Source organism: Periplaneta americana, chromosome 2, assembly GCF_040183065.1.
Source record: "Periplaneta americana isolate PAMFEO1 chromosome 2, P.americana_PAMFEO1_priV1, whole genome shotgun sequence".
Taxonomy (NCBI): Eukaryota; Metazoa; Arthropoda; class Insecta; order Blattodea; family Blattidae; genus Periplaneta; species Periplaneta americana.
In genome coordinates this window covers 93897091-93918909 of record NC_091118.1, presented here as the reverse complement: position 1 = coordinate 93918909, position 21819 = coordinate 93897091, and the positions used below count along the sequence as shown (strand labels likewise).

At 36.2% G+C, this 21819-nt stretch overlaps 1 protein-coding gene across 4 annotated transcripts in view; it reads right to left on the bottom strand.

Annotated features, from left to right (window-relative positions):
• Positions 1-21819, bottom strand: part of LOC138694438 (sialin-like) — a 246340-nt gene that overhangs the window by 110688 nt on the left and 113833 nt on the right. The window contains exon 1 of one of the 4 annotated variants that reach the window (XM_069818144.1): positions 5982-6106. The exons of the other annotated variants lie outside the window; for them this stretch is intronic. The gene's annotated coding sequence lies outside the window, so the exon portion shown is untranslated. Of the gene's footprint in view, positions 1-5981; positions 6107-21819 lie in introns of those variants that run through there. 4 annotated transcript variants of the gene reach the window in all.

Genomic DNA, 21819 nt, shown 5'->3' with positions numbered 1-21819 from the left:
CTGTAATCTCACAGAATGTTTCAAACATATTTGCTCCAATCCTGCATATCTTATTTGTGTAAACAAACGTTTTCTTGTTTCACAAACATTAAAGCTCAAAGCTTTTGACCGTCAAAGAAGCTTCGAGTTTGCTTTTCAAAATTGCCACCTAGAATAAAATCTATTCTCTTATAAGAAACAAGCACAAATTTCACACTGAACTGACAATGAAACCAAATTATACACTTGAGGAATTGTTTATTTTCATTTGAGGGTTAATCTTTTTAAAAATGTTTTGCAAATTTAAAATGATTTTACCCAAATATATGTAGGCCCTACAAATACAGAATCTGTTAATAATGGCTTCTGTAAGACTTAACTTGAAGGTGAATGTCCTTCTATGAATAACATTATTAAATAAACATTGTTTTAATTTTTGTACAAATTGTAATATGCTTAAATGTGATATGAATCACCTACTGTGCAACACAAGCTTATACATTGATCTAGGTAAAAACACTACGAGTCGGGCTACCGAGATTCCCCGAGGTTTAGTTAAACATTTCTAGGGTTCCCCGAAGCGAAAAAGGTTGGGAAACACTGCTCTAAGCATTCATCATTTCTTTGAGCAAGATATTACCGTTTTTACAGAATGGCTACAAAGATCCGCTATCCCTGTATTAAAGAAACAAAATGAACGCCAATTCTTTGTAGAATTATTTATTGAGTACTGAACATGAATTTAAGATGCTCTTTTGTGATCAAACCATAAATAAAAATTATTCAAAGACTCTGTGCATGCATCGCCATTCTCATCACAATGATAATATTACGTCGTCAAGTTTTGGGGAACAATTTTTCGTACGACTGCTGGCGCAACATGAGTGAAAACAAGTCTCACAGCATCTTTGAGTTCATTAACTGTACCTTAACGTTACTGTGCAGAAACAAAAATATATATTTATTATGTTTTCCATAGGGGTAACGAGAGTTCGTGGCCACTCCATAGTTTATTTTCTTGAACTATCATTAAAATGGCATATCTAAATGAAATCGTTTAATATACATCCAAATAACAGAGAAATTTGAGTTTTGTACATTGTACGCAAAATGCCATCATCAACGTCAAGGTCTGGTCCCTTCTGAATCAGTTCCAACTCCACACTTGTACCAATAACTGTCAATTTTTCAACGGTTTTCCGATAATAATAATTATTGATTAATAAAAGCATGCCCATAATTTTATTTTTAAACGTGTACTGATCTCTGTTAGACTGAGTTGTTCAAAATGGTATAATCCTGTTTTAATTGGTTATTTTACGGCGCTTTATCAACTGCTATGGTTATGTAGCATCTGAATGAGATGATGGTGATAATGTCAGCGAGACGAATCCAGGGTCCAGCGCCGAAAGTTACCCAGCCTTTGCTCTTAATAGATTGAGAGAAAACCCCAGAAAAACCTCAACCAGGTAACTTGTCCCAACCAGCATTTGAAGCTGGGCCCACTCGTTTCACGGTAAGGGTTGCTACTAGTTACTGCACAGCTTTGGACGCATAATCCTGTTGAAAATATCCGTATTTTATCTAATTGAAAAGGTAAAGGTACAAGGGATGAAATTGGACTACTACAAATAATCGGCGAAAGATACCTAGAGGAGAATAAAAAGTGTATATAGTATTTGTCGATCTAGAAAAGGCCTTTAACAGAGTGGACTATAACAAACTGATGGACATCCTGAAGAAAATAAGTGTGGAGTGGAAAAACAGGAGGCTGTTCATTAACCTATATAATATGAAACAACGAGTCAAAGTCAGAATAGGAGAAGAAATATCTGAAGGAAGTGAAATAGAGCGAGGAGTATGACAAGGATGCCCTTTATCATCTACCCTGTTCAACATCTACTTGGAGAATTTGATGAAGAACTGTTTTCAAAACATGGGAGGGGTAAAAGTAGGAGAAAGAAGAATAAAATGCATAAGATTTGCTGATGATATCATGTTGTTGGCAGAAAAGGAAACGATACTTAGTGATATTATTGGAGCTAAATGATAGCTGTGAGCAATATGGGATGAAGATAACTGTAAACAAGACGAAGACCATGGTTGTCGCAAGAAAAATAAAGAAGGTAAAATTGCGAATTCTAAACGAGGCAGTAGAGCAAGTGAACAACTTCAAATACTTGGGTGTAGTATAAGCGGTAACAAGAGCTGCAGCCAGGAAGTCAAAAGGAAGATACCAATGGAAAAGTTTTTTAATAGAAAAAGAAACATCTTCTGCTGACCTCTGGAAAAAGAACTAAGAAAGAGACTAGTGAAGTGCTTTGTGTGGAGTGTGGCATTGTATGGGGCAGAAATATGGACATTACGACGAAATGAAGAAAAACAAATAAAAGTATTTTAAGTGTGGATATGGAAAAGAATAGAGCGTGTGAAATGGACAGATAGAATGAGAAATGAAGTTGTGTTGGAAAGGATGGGTGAAGAAAGAATGATGCTGAAACTTATCAGAAAGAGAAAAAGGAATTGGTTGGGTCACTGGCTGAGAAGAAACTACCAGCTGAAGGATGCACTGGAAGGAATGGTGAACGGAAGAAGAGCGTTTAAAAAATGGCGTGCGTATTTGGGTGCTATAACTCTCCGAATTTACGTTTTGAAAAAAATATAGGCCCTAAGATTCGTTTTGCAGTTACAGCACACCACACTATAATACTATAATACTGTCTTTGTCGCATAATGTAAAAATGTAGCTATAAATAACTGAATTATTTGTTTAATGTGTATCGTACATTTTTTTTTTTTTGGATGTATAGCGAACAGAGACGTATAAATACGAAAAATAAATTTGAAATAAATAAGCTACAACATAACAACAGGTTGAAGTAGGGATATTCGAATATGTGCGTGGAGTAATATACATACAATATTTATATACGTTAAGAGCGGGTCCTACGTTGGATGGACTACAGTCTGATTTTATTTGGCTAGTTAACGATTGACTTTCATAGATGGGTAGACTCTAACAGTTGTGTTTTCATTCTTTTACATAGGCGTGGATACAAGAATGTTGTACTAAGATTTTACACATTCAGTCTTTTACGATTGTGAATGGAAGAAAATTGACGAAACGATTACAAGAGAATCGGAAGAAACTGAAAAAAAAATCCAACAGAGTATGGGCTTTCTCTAGGACTATGATTTCCGGATTATAAGGTACGTTTTTCCCGTACTGTTATGCTATTTTACTTTAAAATACGTCTTCCGTAATTTTAGGGTTATCCAGGTTTTTTTTTCTCAGCAATATAATTATTTTCAACATAGACACTTCTGGACCTATATGCGGATATTCATTTTTATAATGCTATGAATTTTAAGTGATCAGATGTAAGAAATAATTGTTCTCTTGACTTGCTTAAGGTTGAACTACAAGTATTTCTGAACCTCAATCAGTCATGCAGAAAATTTACCTCGAAAAGTAAAAATAATAGGCTCTGACGATGGTATATCCACCAAAACAGCTGTAAGCCACACGTACTTTAATAATTAACACTAGTAAGTTCCCAATTTATCAATCTTTTCTATACTATTGCATGCTACCAAATCAACTGTTAAATGTTAGTGATGTCAGCAATGCTTTGTTATCCTAGGTATGAATGATGTTATTACACTATATTGAAAATGTATATGTGAGTCTAACATACAGATTCTTTAAAGTATTTTATCTACTGATGTTGCGAAAGAAGAACTTCAGTTGACACTTTTACATTGCAAAACTTTGACTTTATTGTTCTATAGTGAGATTCCATAGCAACGCGTTATGAAGTATTTTATGCTCGACCATGCCGAAATGCAGTAATTATACACCTGGACCTCATTAAAGTACACCTATTCATTAAAGTTCAGGTGTTCCACCAATCAGAAACTACCATTGTAGCAATATGAAAGCGCAAGTATCGAGTATCCTCGGATATGCAATCGAAAGACAACTAGCGCGAGATTAGACAATATTAAACTCAGTCGAAAAAAACAACACACAAATTAACATCAATTCACCTTCATCTTCCAGCTTTTCACAAGCACATTCCCGCAAATTCATTTCACCAATTGCCGGAAAAAATCAATATGGTCGAGCATAAAAAGTCATATGAAACTTGACTATAATGGTAATTAAGACGCTCGTATGAAAATTATGAAACTCGTTTGCGCTCGTTTCATAAACATACTCGCGTCTTAATTACTACCATTATAGGCTTGTTGCATAATGTACTATTATATCACACTTTTCTACATTTCCTTGAAAACGGCTCTTTATACAATCAAGTAGGCTTTGATCGACTCAAATGAACTACAAATTATTATACATTTATTTTTCTACATTTTAAAAATAATTTTCGTTAAATAGACGAAACGTGGATAAAATATTGTAGTGAACACGCTACAAAACTAGCTTTAGTAGCTCTCGGGTATTAGAAAACTTCCTCCGGTCTTGTTCTAACTGACCCTCTCGTTACTAAAGCTTCACTTTTGTAACTTACTTACAAATGGCTTTTAAGGAACCCGGAGGTTCATTGCCACCCTCACATAAGCCCGCCATTGGTCACTATTCTGTGCAAGATTAATCCACTCTCTATCACCATATCCCACCTCCCTCAAATCAATTTTAATATTATCCTCTCATCTACGTCTTGGCCTCCCCAAAGGTCTTTTTCTCTCCGGCCTCCAAACTAACACTCTATATGCATTTCTGGACTCGCCCATACGTGCCACATGCCCTGCCCATCTCAAACGTCTGTATTTAATGTTCCTAATGATGTCAGGTGAAGAATACAAAGCGTGCAGTTTTTGCGTTGTGTAACTTTCTCCATTCTCCTGTAACTTCATCCCTCTTAGTCCCAATATTTTCCTAAGAACCTTATTCTCAAACACCCTTAATCTCTGTTCCTCTCTCAAAGTGAGAGTCCAAGTTCCACAACCGTACAGAACAAGCGGTAATATAACTGTTTTATAAATTCTAACTTTAAGATTTTTTGACAGAAGACTAGATGACAAAAGCTTTGTAACTAGTTGTCTAAATAATTATTATAATGCTAAATGTATAAAAATGTGGATATGAAGAAGAATGGAGCGTGTGAAATGGACAGACAAAATAAGAAATGAAGCTGTGTTAGAAAGAGTGGATGAAGAAAGAATAATGCTGAAACTGATCAAGAAAAAATTTGTATTGGATTTATAGTTTGCGTTTAAACATATTAAACACTATTTAATCTGTATTCACTCTCAATTTTAATTTTATTTTTGTCTGTATTGGAATCCCCTCCTGAGCACGAGTGTTACTCATTCAGGAGTGGGCTAGATTATCTTTCATTGTATTTATTAACTTGTATTCATTTCAAACTTATTAGCAATAAAATAAATAAATAAATAAATAAATAAATAAATAAATAAATAAAGAAGTAAAAAAGAAATTGGCTGGATCATTGGCTAAGAACTAACTGCCTACTGAAGGATGCACTGCACGGAATGGTGAACGAGAGAAAAGTTGGGTGGGGGGGGGCAGAAGAAGACATCAGATGATAAACAAATTAAAATATATGGATCGTATGCGGTGACAAAGAGGAAGGCGTAAAATAGGAAAGATTGGAGAATGCTAGATTTCCATAAAAGGGCATGTTCTTGGACAGAAAACTATGAATGAAGTCTGAAACAGAGTTAAGAATGGTAATGACCTTACACCTTAATCAATTATACGATCAATTATAATTAAGCTACTATTTATCCCTGGGAAGGTCCATAATCTTCCTTATTTCTTGCGAAAATTTTTCTTCCTTTCCTAAAACAAACCAGGTACTACTGCTTCCACTTTACCCATCCGAGATTAGAGAACAAGTTCTGCCGTACGTTTGACCTGTCGTGAATGCCTGAATATAGTGGTATTAAATTACATAGTTATGAAGTACGACTCCGCTCCCAGTTTCGACAACGGAGTAGCTTGTCACAGTGCTTACGCGAAAGTGGTGTCGATCCTGGAGCTGATGCCTCGGCGATGTGCGACGGCCACCTGTCTCGTGTCGAGTCTTGCTCGGTTGTGTCGCGAGACAGCAGGACGCGAACCTGTGTGTCAAGTGGCAAGCCTGAGTCACGCTGCCGTGTTGGTAAATAATGCAACATAAAGTACTGCAGGAATGCGAACAGATTGTAGCGTATGGGGCAAGGTCATGGGCGGCCGCACACGGGTGTAAAGACCCACTTAACGTAAAATCAGTTCAGGAGGTTCCTTCCACTAATACAATTTTTACAAAATGACAGTTTGAGAGAACCTCTGTACAAGATTTAGCATAAAATCAACTTAAGAAGACGCATTGTAGAAAACTTCGCTTAATAACAACGCAAAACAGGAGTGTCATTTCAATTTTTGTATGGAGAGGGAATGCCAGATTTTTTTTAGAGAAAATCTTATATTGGGTGTATCATATAGTGTACTCCTTCGCTATTTCCTCTGAAATTAACTATTTCGGGTAAACTTGACCATAAAAAAAAGGATTTAAATCATGATTTCAGATGCTCTGAACATATTTTAAAGTGTCAATTTTTACTCCATTTCTTAAGTGTTTCTTTATTATTTTAAATCATTAAAAAGTAGGACTGATACCAAAGTTTAGATTGTACTTTTATTTTGTTTTTGTTTATGGTCCAGGTTACCCCACGTTATATTACATTTCCAGTTTCCACACATACTTACTATGCCACACAGTCCTGACCTGAATCCCTGCAACTTTTTCTTGTGAGGGTTTAGGAAGGAAAAAAATTTCCGAGAAAACCCTACAAATCTTTTACAGTTGCGTCCAGCAATCATTAATGTTTTTAACGTAATGACAGAGGACTTGTGCAGGAAAGTGGCGAATAACATGAAGATTCGCCTTGAGGAGGTCTTATGACAAGATGGTCGACATATTGAGCATGTTTTGCGTCGACAGTAACCATGCAAACTTCAGTGCATGTTGTGATACCTTTCTGTAAAAAGTTATTATCCAATAAATATTGTATTCATAAAAGAAAATGGATAACATTTCATTGGCCACACCATATGCGATATGTAATTTACTTGCACGTGCTGTTAATGTGACGTAGGTGCGAAAAATGACCACGCACAATGTTATTAACCCTTAAATTCACAAAGTATCCTATAGGATACAACAGATTAATAGGCTATATGCTATAATTTTAATAGAACAATACAAAAAATCGGTAGGAAAATTAAATTTAATCAAAATTTCACAATAGCCTATTATAATATTGTACAACATATAAAATATGGACATTGCGATAGTGTGTTTTCTTTACAGTCCGACACGGTTTAATAAACTAGTGTGAGAAATGAAGTTTTGCCAATGGTTAATAAAGAAATTTTAATTGTCACCAAATACTTTACTATAATAATACCGGACAGCTGTATACTAGCAGCATTGACGTGAGTGCGAAATATCGCAGACTTGACATCTAGCGGAGCGGAGTGGAATTACGTCCTCAAATACAAATATTAACATAGCAGGATTCGGACTATTGTTTAAAACGTGAGTTACTAATGTGGAATAATATATGAAACACTTAAGAATGTTGGATAGTATTTAATGTAAAATTATTTTATATCAAAGCTGCATATTATGAGAAATATTACATACTTCATATTACTTTCCGTAATTTTGTTACATATTTTTTCTTTGGTTTAGTGAGACAAAATCAATATTCTGACATTAAGAATGAATTTACAATAATGCTTTATATACGCATTGCTGACAACTGCAAAGATAAAATTGGCAGTAATCTGATGCTTGTAATAATTAGTAAAGGTATGTGGACAACAATAAAACAATTTGATAAAACCCTAAAATTTCCAATACCGTAAATTTTAACTTCTATTCATTTATTAGGTCTAAATAAAAAAGGTAATTTGTGTTTTTCTATCAATACAAAGACGAAGGAATTATTAGGCCTACTAAAGAATGTTGTTGACTCACGTTTTATGATGCCGTACGATTTGGAGCAATTTTTAATGCTGTAATTTTGTATCAATTATAAATAGCACATATACACCCTGACATTTTAACACAACACTAATTAATAAAATTATTAACTAGCCCAACAACAATATACATTGCAGTTGATTACAGCTTGTTTCACGAGTATCTCCACACCGGCCGCCTAGGTAGCAGCACCAGCGTCGTTCGCGCGCAGAACTGCTAGCTGTCCGCTATTATTATAATAAGGTATTTTGTCTTCACTATCAAAAAAATCACTTTTATTTACTATAGGTAACATTCACTTAGCAAAGGGTAACATCTTACTTCTAGTTTCATTTGAACAAAGTCAATAACTACATTTTTCTTTAATAGTAGGCCTACTAATCAAGTATTATTTTCTTAAATCTTAAACTCTGGTGTGAAAGGACGTGTTTTTTTATAAGAAACTAAACATTAACTAAACTTCGCTATAAGGACCCCTTTCACGCAACTCTGAGTATCATAAACATAAAGCCATGTATAAAAGCCATGTACAAAAACCAAATAGTGTTAGATTACCGTAAGGGAACCTATTTATATCGAAATTAGTGGAATGTCAACACAGAGCTAGAAAAACAATCCAACACAAAGTTAGAGTGAAACAAACTTCAGAGGTCTTCTTTAATCGAAATTAGTGAAGTATCAACTTAATCTCACTCCCATTTACACAAAAATTACCAAACAGACAATAAGATACATTTACACAAAATTTGCTTATTTTCAATCTAACGGTAGAAGACTCAAATCAAGACAAAATATGGAAATAAGCCTAGAATCAAATCAATGTCCGATGATCCATTTTCATGAAATTAAATATAAAATATATTTCAGTCGACTCGTTTACATTAAACTTGGCATGTTATAAATGTAAAGGTACGGGATCAATTTACACAAGGCTTAGTGTGAAATTAAGAGGTTCAACTTACACGAACTTAATGTAAATCAGCTTAAGAAAGTTGGCATAAAACTTAGCAAAACATTAATTTACGTTAGAGGATCCATTTGAACGAAACTTAAGATAATAATATTAACTTAATACAAGAGCAATCGACCATTTTTGGAGTTATGTTCAGACCAAACACCACAGATGCCGTATATGTTGACCATTTCTCGCTCACGTTGAATTTATACACTAAAATACCTCTGTAGTTGAAAGGTACGTTAAATAAAATAATATTACCACCAACTAAACTAACACTGCCACCGTTACTTTTTGTTATGGGTAGACCGCGGGACCTCATGCAATTGTATGTTTTTACGCATTTGGAATATTGAAAAAGTATAAGTGGATCTTTGTCGATCATGGTTTTTACGTTCTAATGAAGCAACTTTATTTTGCATAAATGAATATTTCGAGGGTTTTCCATTTTAAATACACATTATATTTTTATTTTGCATATTTAAATGTACATATTAACATACCTCCTTCTTTTCCCGATTTAATATATAATTTCAAAAATTTTCTCTGTTAAAAACAAGAATAATAAAATTTCCAAGAAATATAAAAATTATTTAATTAGTGTTGGGAACATGAAATTGCTGCTACGACAATCGATACTTGTCACTAGTGTATAAGTTGGGTCTTTTCCCACTTTAACATGAGGCTAGCTGCTCTGTGCATACATAATTGCCGTGTAACTGTAATTACTCAGGAGCCAGGGTGAAAATACGTGTCGGATAGATGTCATTCAGGCTTTTATCGCCTTTTACCTTGATTTCGTAGAACCAAAAATGAATGTATTTAGAACCTGTGATAATAAAGTCACGTATTAAGGTCATGAAACTGCTGTGAAGACAATGTTGCTAGTGCAAACTGATTTCATAGAAACAAAACACCTGCGACAATGAAGTCACGTGGTCGTGGAATGCAAATTTTCATTTCAACGAGTTTTACTGCACAATCAAGCAAAGAACCAGTACAGGATCGATCAGTTTATTTAATCACCGACATGCCCAAAGAAAAAAGTAGCAGAAAAGATTTATTGAAGAAATGGGTTTCTCAAGATAGATTTTTTCTACTGATGGAAAAATAGTATTTTATGCAATATGACTTCTTAACACTTATTACTTTAAATTATTTTAATTTGTATCGTTAATACGATAATTCTGAAATGTATTCTTTACTGCATGTATTTCAATTTTTAGTGCTTATTTCAACAGTTTACTGCATAGTCACATGGATATTTTCAGTTTTTTTAGTGCATGAAGTTCCGTGGTCTAGTTATAAGATTTGGTTATAGTTTTAAAATTTGCACGATACAATAGATCATAGCTGTATGTACATCACTATTGCTTTACTCTGCTTCAGACGTTAAACATGCTTCATTTTAGATTTGTTGACAATAAGCATACTACATACTTGTAAAATGTGACGAGTGTACTACCATTCAGTCATTTCCTATAGAGTTTCCCAAAATTGGTTCAATGGTTCGGACGTTAAATGGGAAAACACACACAAACACACACACACACACACACACACACATGTACTTTCAGTTGTGATGATCTCACGAAAACTATCTCCTGTTTCTCTAGAAGGGAAGCAGTAAAATGCAAGTTAATTACCTATGCTACGTAGTGACACGAATTTTCTCGGAAATATTCTTTAAGGGAGACCTTGTTTAATTCTCGTATAGCAAAAAAGAAATGGACAGTGTTGCAGCTATTGAAAAACCCGTCATAATGTTTTACGTGTTTCACACGATACAAAATTCAAGGAAAGGCTACAAACAAAATTCGCGATAATTCTTCCATTATTTTACGATCAAGTGTTAGAAAGAGAAAAAAAACTTATCACTGAATGAAATCCATGCTTAGAAACAAAATGTCAGCATATTATGATAGAAGAAGTTAAGCTCCTGTCTACTATAGGCTATATACCAACAGAAAATTGCGTTGTTATAAAATTATAACATTTTTCCTGTGACAACAATTTTTGACATTATAAACGTATTGATAGAAATACTACAGGGACATCATTTTATTTTTACTAACATTTTTAATATTAACCTGGCTATACCTTTAGAGAACCGAAAATACCGTTCGCTACCCACTTCCACGACTGGAGTTCGATGATACTGCTGTAAAATACAAACAAATCACTTTACTAGGTATAGGAGGGAAGAAAGTACTTCATCCATTTACGTAAACTAGGAAATGTCGCGATTTTGATTTTGATAATTTTCATAAGGTTTTTGTTTAATCAATATGCAGTACTCTATTAACAATAAGTGTTTTTACTCACGAAGTGACTTATCCACTCGAACGTATTCATTGTGCAGTGTATAGCCTATTATACTGTCTACTGCACATTAGCGTACAATATAGAGAATGAAGTTAAATTGGAAAATAGTCATAATATGGATATTTAAACACATATTTGAAAATGGTGGCCGTTCATTTCGATACAGGCTTCAGTTCTTTTGTGCATATGTTTGCACTGAAGACTATTGCATCTAATTCCAATTGCCAGTTTCGTCCTTCGTACTAGTAACTCATGTTGAAATAATTCTGTACCTACTCTATAAAAGATTACCTTACGTCCTGTAAATTCAATCTTCACTTCTGCCCGACCCGCACAGATAAAATTACTCAGACATGCTATCTACTGTCCGTCCAAGTAGTTATGCCGCACGATCGTAGAAAGGGGAGAAATCACGTGACAGTTAATTACTTAACGACGCCCTTTTATTTAAGTTAATTTAAACAGTTGTATAATATTACGTAAACGACCAATTCCTAACAGAAATTAATGTTTTCAGAAAAGAGCTAAGACAGCCCAGTTTTTACAGAGGGGCGTGCAGAAGCAGGTGGGGGAAATCGGGATGCGACGTAGGCAAACGGACAGTAGCCTGCCTGTGCGAAAATATGTTTCAATATTGAAAGCTCTTTCGTCACTGGAAAACGCGAACATATTTCTGGAACGTACTATACTCACTAACTCAGTGCTCTTTACTATATGCGGCCTTGATTCTGCCTGGAGGACAGATGGAACTTCATTAGTAGAAGGGGTGGGAGTGAAGTATATTCAAAAACTCAGGTACAATAAAAATTGAAGTAAAAATAAAATGATGTCCCTGTACTATCGAGCGAGCTGGCTCAGACTTTAATGGTTGAGGCTCACATTCGGAAGATGCCAGGTTCAAACCCCGTGACCGACCAATTTGACTGGAAAATTTTCATGATTTCCCTTTGTCACAAAGGCAAATTTCGGATTGGAAATTTACATATCATAATGCATCGCCGATATCATAAACATTGATCAAAATCTAAATATCAGTTACATGGACACAAGTCAACTGAAACACACGACAATATAAATAGGAACTCAACAATAGTAAAAAAAGACCTAGTGATATATCCAATAGAACCTACATACGCGATGTGACCATCGATATTAAAGGATGTACAAATAAATTTAACAAAAGCAAATACTGCTAACTGGTTGATGCATACAGTAAGTTCGTAACGTTTTTGTTTTCCATGTCTACAGGGCCTTTGTAAGCATTTTGTTTGAAATTTGTCATTCTAATGTCATACTATTGTATTACTGTATATATCTTGAATCTTTCAATTTCAAACAACATTAATTGTGTTAATTATGAGCTAAAGAAAGTGCAGTGTCAAGTAGAGAAAAACTAATATTTCCGATATATCCTTTTGCGACTGAAAAGCACAACACATAATTTAAAATAAAATTACTAATAGAAAGAGGTCAATACAGAGAATTTGACATAAAAATAATTAATACTATAAAGTACAACGTCAAATGAAGTTGTTTCGTGCACTCTTTAAGTCTAACTGCTGTGCAGCCGTAAGTATTTGACGTATTCCTGTAGCCAGAATATTACGTTCTTCGTTCAGTTTCCTTGTTGTTTTGATAAGGATATAATGTTAATGTTATATTCTAGTACCGGTAGATACATTACATTACAGCCTCTATCCCTTTATGATATTTTACTTAGCTCTTCGTGATACAACATACTTGAAACAAAATTATCTGCCATTAAAAAATATAAATTTCTCAGTAGTGCAACGCCATATACTCTTATCTAATACACTTAACATAACAATTGTGTAATTCTTCGTCACTCATTTGGCAATAGCCGACTCACTTGACGCGCCAAAATTTCACCTTCAGACTTCATCATTACATCAATTTATCGAATATCAGATGTTAGTGAAAAGAATGTAAGTTAATTGGCAATCGTTAAACATTTTACTCGTGTTAAAATACTCCAATTATGGTTGAAGAAACTGACGAAATAATGTGTAACTGATACGTTATATATTACTGGAATAATTATTTAATAAAGTTCAAATGCAATTTTTCAGCTAACTAATTTTATTCTTAATTAAGTACATCTTCAAACAAAAAAAAAAGCGAAGACATTGTGCTTTGTTATTATTAGTTTTTTCCTCGCTTATATAAGTTCGTTGTTTCAATATTATGTAAGACAGATAAAACAGGATGATAACAGTGGAAGTGGTGTGTTCCGAGGCGTTACAGCGGAGGACGGAAATTCTAAGTACAACTAGCTAATTCGTATGGACATGTGAAAATACCCTGAACAGAATTCAAAGTAAGTACCTTTTGACTACTGAACTAGTTTCAAGTTCTCATTATGCATCGAAAATTTAACAATTTCTTTTACTCCTTTCTGAATCTGAATCGGTCCAGTATAGAACATTCTATGACAACTGCGATGAAAAAAAAACTCGGCTGTAGTGAAGGTTTCTTCTTAATGACCTCATACATCATCATTATTTCATCAGCTCTCTTATTAATAAAGAAATAAATACCTAGTGTCGACTTCTTGGGAACACATAATATATATATATATATAACATTGTACATATTTTGTATATAAAGAGTGCGGCAAAACATCCTCCCTAATTTAAAGTTTAAATAAAAAACAAATGGATCAAAATAAGAAAACTTTATTAATATGAATGATATCTTAACAGTGGGAATTTTTCATTTTTTGAATAACGTGTCTCTCAAGTGGTGTCCTTCACTGTCAATGCATTGTTGAATGCGACTTCGGAAATTCTGCATTACTCTAACTAGCATTTCTTGAGGAATACGATCAATTTCTTCCTGTGTTGCATTTCTTAGGTCTGGCAAAGTCCTTGGCCGATGTTTGAACACCTCAGCCTTAAGATGCCCCCATAGAAAAAAATTGCAGAGTGCAAGGTCTGGTGATCGTGCTAGGCCAGGGGACATAATAATAATAATAATAATAATAATAATAATAATAATAATAATAATAATAATAATAATGTTTTATTTTCGCTGGCAGAGTTAAGGCCATAAGGCCTTCTCTTCCATTCAACCAGCCTTAATCAATACAATACATAAATTTAAATTACAAATATTTACTCTACACTTAAAAGGTTCTCCAGCAATATTCTTCACTACACATTTATTTAAATTTAGATAAATCTATAAGGTAAAGTAGTAACTTAATTTATGAGCTAATTTAATTCAATGAATTATAATTAATTTAATATTTGAAATAGCTAGTAAAATGATGAAAATTTAATTTAATATAACCTTACTAGGACTATGTTACAGGGAGAATACATATATTTTATATTTCTATAATGAGAATATTAATGTAATTGCCATTAGAGGTTTTGTAAATCTATTTAGAGAAATTAATGATAATAATAATAAGAATGGACAGATGTTAGTTTCATTATAAGTAACACATATTAATCAGCAATTCATCTGTTAAGTAAGAATTTATGTAATTTTGACCTAAATGAAGTTATTGTCCAACAACCCCTTATATCACTCGGAAGCGAGTTCCAATTTCTAGCAACTGAAACTGTATAGGATGAAGAATATAAAGATGTCTTGTGGTAGGGTATAATGAGTAAATTGTTATGATGAGATCTTGTACTTAGCTGATGATATGCGGATAAATTTTGGAAACGAGAAGCCAAATAGATTGGGGTAGCGGTGCGCAGAATTTGAAATAAGAGAACAAGAGAATGCAGGGCTCGTCGATCGCTTAGCCTTAGCCAAGACAGAGTTTGGAAAGACGGGGAAACATGATCATACTTACGAATATTACAAATATAACGGACACACGCATTATGCACACGTTGTAGCCTGTTGCTCAAATTTGCATTTAGGTTACTTAATATAATATCGCAGTAGTCAAAGTGTGGCATCACGAGTGTTTGTACAAGGATTAATTTTAATTTATCAGGAAGAAAGTGATTCAGTCGCTTTAATGAGTGAATAATGGAAAATATTTTTTTGGAAGTGTGATTCACTTGTTCATTCCATTCCAGGTGACAATCCATATAAATACCAAGGTTCTTCACAGTCGTACTGTATGGAATAGTAGTATTATTTACAATTATCGGTGGCAAATTTTGTTTCTCACACTTCGATCTTTGATGTTCTATTAAGATTGCCTGCGATTTACTTGCATTTAAATTAAGTCCGTGCGTTTTCGACCATATGGATATAGAATTCAAGTCGTCATTAACTTTAGTTATGGCGTCATTTATGTAGTTAGGTCGAGTATGCAGATAGATTTTTATGTCGTCAGCATAAATATGGTGTCGGCAGGATGTTAGATTAGAAGAAATATCATTAATATAAATAGAAAATAGTAAAAGTCCTAGGACAGAGCCTTGTGGTACGCCAGTCTTCGTGGTACGCCAAGTGGAATAACGATTATTAATAGACACGCACTGTTGGCGTTCACGAAGATAGGAGTCCATCCACGCTAACGCATTATCAGAAAAATGCAGTACTCTTAATTTTGCAATTAGTAAGTCAACGTCTACAGTGTCGAAGGCTTTGGAGTAGTCTAAAAGTGTTAGTATTGTGATCTGTCCTTTGTCTAAAGCTTCACGTATATCCTCAGTCACTTTAAGCAGTGCAGTCGATGTGCTGTGTCCCGTTCTGAAGCCTGATTGGTAAGGGTCAAGAATATTGTGAGTATTGAGGTAATCTGTCAGTTGTTTGTGCACAATTCTTTCCAAAGCTTTTGAGAGAACAGGAAGAATACTAATTGGTCTATAGTCATTAGGTGTTACAGGTAACTTAATTTTAGGAAGGGGACGAACAATAGCCTTTTTCCATATGTCTGAGTAATGTGAAGTCATTATGGATGCATTGAATATATGGGTTAGTGTCGGAAGAATTATGTCCATAATTTTGTTCAGAAGTTCTATATTTATATTGTCTACTCCTTGTGATTTTGACTTGATGCGCTTTAGTGCTGATTTTACGTCAGAAGGTGTTATGTAGGAAAAGAAGAACTTGTCTCGTGCTGGGGCGGGTGTAGAGATTAATTCATTAATATTCTGTTGTTTCGTTGCGGCGTCAGGTGCGTGGGTAGTGGTGGATGTGAAGTAATTGTTTAAATCATCTAGACAAATAGTGTTGTCAATTTGTGACTTAGATTGTCCCAGTCCCATTGACCTAACATTTCTCCACATATCGGATGCTCTAATATCAGGTTCAATGAGGCTGTAAGCATGTCTAAGCTTAGCATTTCTAATCGTCTGTTTGGTCATATTTCTTAGTCGCTTGTACCGCAAGAAATCTATGTCACTTTTTAGTCTCTTGAATTTCCGAAAAGCTTCGTCTCTGTCTCTCACCAGTGATCGGATTTCTGTAGTCATCCAGGGAGCTGGAGGTCTCGTAATGCGTCTAGTTTTTATTGGGGCATGTTTGTCATATAATGTAATAACAAGGTTGTTAAAAGCTTGTACTTTTTCGTCTACTGTACGGAGAGTCCAAACATCACGCCATGGCAGTAATAACGCGTCAGAAATTAAAGAGGCGTCGTTGATATGTCGCAGATCCCTATACGTCGCCACGTGAAGAAATTAAGCGTCCAGGAAAAATCTGTCTCAGGACTTGGAGAGAAATCTGAGCTGTGTGAGAGGAGGCTCCGTCCTGCTGAAACCACACCAGGTCAATCTGCAGCGCATTGAGTCTTAGTACCAAAAAATTGTTGTCAGTGTTTCCAATGTGCAGTACCTGGATGTATGTGTATTTCCAAGATAACCAGATATGTTAAGGTGTTCATTTAGTGTTTTCGCCTAACTAAGGACCTGAAGATCCCATTTATGGGAAAACGTTTGTCCTCACCCCCACAGGGGTCCTATTTTGAGATTGTATAATTGAGTCATGTTTTGACTTATTTATATATTAAAGATAAGCAATTGACGGAACCACATATAAATTATTTTATTTTATTTTATTTAACACATAACATAGATTAATCCTTCCTCTTCTTTTCTCTTCTGTTCCAACTTATTTTTCTTTTTCTCGTGCTCCATTTCTTTCTCTCATCGCCCCCATTCCTTCCTTAATTTTATTCCAAATTCTCTTCCCCTTATTTCTCTTCTTTTGTCATAGTCATATAATTTTCCTCTTATGCTTTTCTTTAATTTTTTCTCTTCCTCTTCTTTTTCGCTTCATTTATATTCCTCTCCTCTTTAAATGTATTCTTTTAATTTATTAATTTTCTGTAATTGTTTTTCCTAACTCCAAGCGTTTCTGATTATTCAAGAAACAAAAATACAAACCCTTTACGTGACAGTCCATAGAGGATCAAGGCCGACCAGTCGACTGCTGGCCTCACGTCCACATACCTCAGCGAAGGTGAACGATCATTCAACCAGTATGGGGGGTATCCTATTGGGGGTATCCTGTGGATAACACGATGATCCCCACGCCGTTACAGCTGGTTTTCGTAACCGGATTCCTCTACTCACTGTCATTCATTCTTTCATTCATTCACACTCTTCTACCAAAGAACAGGAACTTCACTACAAACCCAGCATTCTCCCATCTTCCCTCTTTACTGCTTTTCTTGTCGTCTCCGCATAAATTCATGTAAATGTTGTTTTATTTAACGACGCTCGCAACTGTCGAGGTTACATCAGCGTCGCCGGTGTGCCGGAATTCTGTCCCGCAGGAGTTCTTTTACATGCTAGTAAATCTACTGACATAAGCCTGTCGCCATCGACCTGGCCCGGGATCGAATCCGCAACCTCGGGCATAGAAGGCCAGCGCTATACCAACTGCGCCAACCAGGCCGATTAAATCCATGTATCTTAATGTTGCCTATCATCTCATATTTTCTTCTGTCCCGAACCTTTCCCCCATTCACCATTCCTTCCAGTAGGTAATTTCTTCTCAGTCAGTAATCCAGCCAATTCCCTTCTCTCTTCCTGATCTTCGCAAGTCTCTCGTGGCTCCGACTTAAAGAACGCAGAACTTCACACTCTTTGTCTTTACGCTTTCGAATTCTGCACACCTTAACACCAAATTACCTTCCGTCTCGTTTCTCTTATCTATACTCTAACCACGACATAAATACCAGACCACTTATCTGTGGCACGCTAAGTATACCTCTTCATAGAAATGAAATAGCCTTTGGATTTCCCGTGAAGGGCTATGGCCTCCTAAAGGGGAGCTCTTTAGAGATCATGCGGTGAGCTAATCCGCATGACTGTAAATTCTGTTCTATATAAGTTTTGTTCGTCGTTTGTGTGTGTACACTTGCGCTCTCACTCGATACTGGCAAACTGTAGCGATCTCCATTCTTCTCGGTTCTTGGCTGTTCTGGACCACAGGGGTCCAGCTAGGCTCTTGAAGAAGTCCGCCCATCTGGTCCCAGGTCTTCCTCGGTTTCGCCTCCCGATGCGTGGGTCCCACGTGGTGGAAATATGCTCCCATCTGCAGCCTTGGAGTCTCGACACGTGGCCTCCCCATTTCCATTTCAGGCGTTCCCCTTGGTGTGCCATGTCTCTGGTGTTTGTCATCTGCTTGAGTCTGGTGTTGGAAATCTTGTCTCCGAGGGAGAGTCCTAGGATTTTCCTCTCCATTTTGCGCTGGCAGATCTGAATCTGCGTCTTCTGGTTCACGGTCAGTTTCCAGGTCTGACAGCCGTACAGTAAGGTTGGGAAGATACAGGATTGCAGCACCTCCAGCTTTAGTTTGCGGTTCAGTTTCTTGTCAAGGAGTATGAATTGCAGTGACCAGAAAGCTCTCCATGCTGATGCAATTCTTCTTCTCTCGTCATGCAGCTTTTGAATCCGACCAATTGGCCCAGATAGATGTATTCCTCCACGTACTGTAATATGGTTGCGTTGACTTGGATTGGTTGTGGTTGGCTGTTCGTCATGACTTGGGTTTTTTCCATGTTCATGCTTAGGCCTGCGTGTGCGCTGCAATCGCTTAGTTCCTGTATCATCTCTTGTAGGTCGGTGGCGTTTTTAGCGAAAAGTACGATGTCGTCCGCGAATCTTAGGTTCGTCAGCCGATATCCGTTTATATTGATTCCATATCTTTTCTTCCACTTTAGCTTACGGAATATGTCTTCCAGGAGGCTAGTAAATAGCTTTGGTGAGATCGGATCCCCTTGTCGGACTCCTCTTCCTATTCTGAATATTTGTCCTTCTCGTTCTGTCATCACGGTGGCGTGCGAGTCTCCGTAGAGCTTAGTTAGGATGCTGATATATTTGTGCTCGACTCCCTGGTTACTCAGCGCCTGTAATACACAGGAGTGTTCTACCGAGTCAAATGCTTTCTTGAAATCTATAAATGCGAGGTAGAGGGGAATATTGAATTCGTCCGTTTTTTCTATGACCTGGTTGATTGTCTGTAGATGATCCACCGTGCTGTAACCTAAGCGAAATCCTGCCTGGTCTGGAGCTTGGTTGTCATCCAGTACTTTCATGAGTCTCCTTGTGATTATCTTAGAGAACAGCTTGTAGACATTAGACATCAGGCTGATTGGACGGTAGTTGCTCAGGTCGTCCTTGGCACCTTTTTTGTGGAGTAGAATAATTTTGCTTGTCTTCCATTGGTGGGGTACTGTCTCCGATTTGAGTATTTCCTTGAAGACTGCGGTGAGCGGTGTTAGCAAGGAGTCGTGACCGAGTTTCAGGTGTTCGCTGTGGATGTTGTCTTCTCCGGGCGCTTTTCCGGATTTGAGTTCCCCTATCGCTGTCCTGACCTCGCTTTGAAGTATTGGTGGGACCTCGATGTCGTCTACGTTGTTCATCTGAATACTGTCGCTTGGATTCTCTTCCTGTTTTGAGCTGGTGTATAATGATCTGTAGTAGTTTGTGGCTGCCGTCACAATGTCTTCTCTTTCTGTTAGACGGTTGCCTCTGGGTCCCCGTGCTCCCAAGAGCCATTGCTTCCCACTTCCTCTCTGTTTTCTTGCTTGTCTTGTTGATTTGGATGATTCCAGTATTGTTCTTACTGCCTCTGTGTTGTGTTCACGTACGTCCCTTCTGATCGCCCTTTTTGTTTGCTTATCAATCTCTGCGTACTGGTTTTTATTGTCCTCGGTTTCATCCCTGCTTGGATATAATCTCTTCCTTTGTTCAATTAATGCAATTGTTAACGGGCTGAGCTTGGAACTGTTTTCTCTAGTTACATTTGTTCTCCTGGCTGTGATTGATGCTTGGGTAAGGGCCTCTTCGATGGAGTTGTATAGATCCTGTGGGTCGCGCTGGGAGGATAGGTCCATTTCATGTAGTCGTTCCTGTAGTGCAAGGCCGAAAGTGTGCCTATCTAAGCTGTCAATTGTGTTCGCTATTGTATTCCCAAAATGTCTTCTGTTTCTCTTTATATTCACTGTGGCACGTACCATTCTGTGATCCGTCGAGAATTTCAGGTTTGGTACGACTTGTATGTCTCTCGCACCTGCTAGGCTGTCGGTTAGTATGTAGTCCAGTTCGTTTTTTGTCGTGCCGTTGGGGTGTCTCCAGGTCCACCTTGCTTCGCTACGCTTTCTGAAGAACGTGTTTAGTATCACCATTCTCTGTTCTGTGGCGAATTGTACCAGTCGTTCTCCTCTTGCGTTCCTTGTCCCGTAGCCGTACGGCCCAACTGGGTCCTCTTGTGCGTGGAGTTTGTTCCCTGCTTTCTTCATAGAACATCTTGTTATTCATCATCTTTTACAATATCCACCTCGCGTCAATGGAATTCCTTGTCACAAAGTATTAGGGACTGCAAGACAACAAACACCTTTAAGAACAGCTTAAAAGATAACCTTATTAGCATTTCACTCCAATCATACTGATTTAAACTATCACTGACTACATTGTTACTTTTTTCTTTAGATATCATCCTGATTGTGCTGTATTTTCAAAATTGTCTCATAATAATCTCTTTCTATTATCTAATATTATTTGAAATATATTAACATTCTATGTATTTTAGTTTAATTCTGCTACACAGTTTATTTCAGTGTTTAATTAATAGTTCATAGTATTTTGTTGTTTAATTCGTAAATAACTCTTGTATACATGTAACTCTCATCTAAATCAAATTGTTGAATTCTTTGTAAGTTCATGCATGCAGTATGTATATACACTTTTTGCTGGTTAAGTGGAAGAGAAGGCCTTACGGCCTTAACTCTGCCAGCTAAAATAAATAATAATAATAATAATAATTATTATTATTATTATTACTATTATTATTATTATTATTATTATTTTCAGCATTATCCTTTTTCCTCATTCTTCATTTCTTATTGCATCTATCTATTTCATATAGTTCATTCTTACATAACATCATCATCATCCTCATCATCATCATCATCATCATTATCATCATCATCAGAGTCATTTCAGTTTTTGCTTGGGGCAAGATTTTTTTAGGGAAAACCTTATAGGATACATGGCATGGCGTATGGGACCGGTTTACATCCAGCATCATGATGAATTTGGGGAGCTAGTGAGAAGAGATGATACTAAGGGATATTCTAATGGAGTTATGATAGCTGCG